This window comes from Fragaria vesca, linkage group LG1 (assembly GCF_000184155.1).
Source record: "Fragaria vesca subsp. vesca linkage group LG1, FraVesHawaii_1.0, whole genome shotgun sequence".
NCBI lineage: Eukaryota > Viridiplantae > Streptophyta > Magnoliopsida > Rosales > Rosaceae > Fragaria > Fragaria vesca.
The window spans coordinates 19,321,611-19,324,701 of record NC_020491.1 but is presented as its reverse complement, the minus strand read 5'-3'; positions in this window follow the sequence as shown (position 1 = coordinate 19,324,701).

The window sequence follows — 3,091 nt, the reverse complement described above, 5'->3', positions numbered from 1 at the left end:
GTAGTACGTACTCTCTCTCTCTCTCTCTCTCTCTCTCTCTCTCTCTCTCTCTATTTTCATAAGTTGGTAACAACGAAAGAAAGAATACTTGCATACTTCTTTCATTTCTTTCATCTTCTTCATCTCTTGATTTACTTGGTGAAGATTCTTAGAGGACGTCACATTATTTTGTGGCTTTAGTTACTACATCAAGAAAGAGCTTACTAGCACAAGGATTTCTTAATCAAAGTGTTTCATGGTGGAGGAAACACACACAAGGAGAGATCAAGGAGAAGATCTTTGGTGGTTCACTTGGATCAGATTGAATTCACACTACAAGGGTGAGTAGAATATATATTCCCTCTTCGTTCTTCCTTACCATATATGCTATGTTAATATGCACATCACATTAAACCAAGATCATATGGGTTAAAGGAATGAAATTTATGTTTAGTTAGTAGTTTAATGGTTAAACTAATTCCGCACTAATTAAAAAGTTTTAAAATCCATCCATTCCTTCAAAGAAAACTCTACATCGCTGCAATCTTCTTCCGAACTACCTGATCTAAGCAAATCATCCAGAGCAAAGATCTGCAATAGAATTATCATCCCCATCTTTTTCGAACATATTTTCTGTTCGCTAAATGAATGTTCACATCTCACATATATACAGGGAAGGTAACTCGGTTGCTGATAAGCTAGCTAATTATGGTGCAAATTCAGAGGGGTTTTTTTAGTAGGATTCTTTACCGCCTTTCTTGCACTTGTCTTTCAGTCATAACTTATCCGGTCGGCCTACCTACAGGTTTTCTTAGTTCTAAAGTCTCTTTTTCAGGGGCCAATTTTTGTAAAGGAAACAAATAAAGATATAGTCATTCAATTAAGACTCTTGTCAGTTTTGTACTCACTGTTAGCAAGGTTTTGGTTTAGTCCCCCTTGCTTTGTACCTCTCTTTTTCATATCAATAAATTTTTAGGTAAGAGCGATGAGTTAGCTCTTAACCCGCTTACCCAAAAAAAGAAAAAATTTGAAGTATAGTGTCTTTCTTCCTTTTCTAACCCTTCTTCAAAGGTTCCTATATTTCCTCCAATCTCCATTACAAAACGTAGTTGCTCTTCTTTTTGTTTTGTTCAACTTCTTCAAATTCCTCTTCATCTACTCCTCTTAGCACTGAATTACGGCATGCTCTTTTGTCTTTTAAGAATTGTTTAGTCTATAAATATTTTCTACCTCCAAAATCTTCGGACTTCAAAAGCTTAAATAATATTATCTTAAGCCTTTCCGGGAGCCTGAAGGAAATTTGGATTTCAAGCTTGGAGACTCGTCCCAGACGAACAAATGCCGCCTTTCATTGCATCACCTTCGCTATATCTTTTGTGTGACTTCCTATCTTGCTTTCCCTTTTCATCACTAAGACTTCTTCTCTTTCCATATTAAATTGCTTGCTTGCAACTCACAACAATGACTTCTCCTTGAGGCTCTAAATCTCCAAATTCAGGTGGAGCTTTATTGAGACTTGAAAATAATTGATGCAACAAATTAACATTTGACTCTGAGCCCAACATGCCCAATTCTCAATGGACCCTCATTAATGTTCTTATTCAAAAACTGAGCTCCACCGGTAATGAAAGCATGCTCAATTGATTGTTTTCCTCTCTATTTCCCTCTCCCCTTCCAATGATAACTTCTTTTTCTCCCAAGAAGTTTTTGCAGCTTCCAAAGTATTTTTATCATGGGTTTGTCTATCATACCATGGGGGCTTTTAAAGGGGTAATGGTCATTACATGGTCATTTAGTTGTTTCTTCAAGCAATGATAGCCACACATTTTGTGAGGTATGTTACACCATATGGTATACTAGAATTTTCCCTCGTTATGAAAACCTTTGTCTCTCACTATTATTAGGATTGCCACGTGTCACAATAACTTTAGACGGTTCAACTTCCGATAGCCTAGAACTCGCTGGAAATCTTCCTGCACTCAATTAATTGTGGTTCTGACCACCTTCATCTTCAATATTACAACTTCCCAGTGCCTCTGTCATCTTCTTTTTCTTTTTACAGAGAAAGTGGAATTATAGTTCTTTTTCAAGCAATGATAGCCACACATTTTGTGAGGTGTGTTACACCATATGGTATACTAGAATTTTCCCTCGTTATGAAAACCTTTTGTCTCTCACTATTATTAGAATTGCCACGTGTCACAATAACTTTAAACAGTTCAACTTCCGGTAGCCTGGAACTCGCTGGAAATCTTCCTGCACTCAATTAATTGTGGTTCCGACCACCTTCATCTTCAATATTACAACTTCCCAGTGTCTCTGTCATCTTCTTTTTCTTTTTACAGAGAAAGTGGAATTGTAGTTCCTTTCTTCTTACCTTGGCAGGTTGAATTGCCAGTGAAAGTGATTGGATACGAACAATGTGAGATTGGTTACTTTCAGTCTGCTTCACCAACTCCGGCAGGAAACCATTCTCATTCCCTCGAATTCTAATTCGAGCTTCGAAAAGACGCTTGAATCCAACTATCTAGTTGCCAACTTCATGAAGGCCACCATAGATATCACCTAATATGCTTGAAATGTTTCTAGAACCCTAAACCAATGAAGTGGAAGCCCCTGTACTGCTACGCAACCTCCGTAACTCACCATCTTCTTCAGAGTGTTTGCCAGACCTTGTGCCCAATCAAAAAGGACCTCCGGTTGCCCTAGCGATGGAATCTTTCCATGACTAGCAATCAAAAAGGACCACCGGTTGCCCCTTAACACAATATCTTGCCGAAGGAATTGAGTTCTGAACCAATGAACCATGGTTCCCAGCATGGATTTACAAATGCTCAATACACTTTCAAAGTATTTTTTTTTTTTTTTTTTTTTTTCGAATAAGAAATACAAGAACAACAATTAAACACTTTCAACTATTTGCAGGGCTGAGAACCTGATGTTTTACTATGATATGCTACAAGGTCTTTCAACTCTTTCCTCTAACCGTTCTACTAGTTTTTTATTTGTCAGTTTTGAATCAGCAGTAACATTTCTACTATTATGTGAATTAGCTATATCAAGTGAAGCTTCACCAAACAAAGATAAGGTCATAGACCTTCTCCCACTGTTT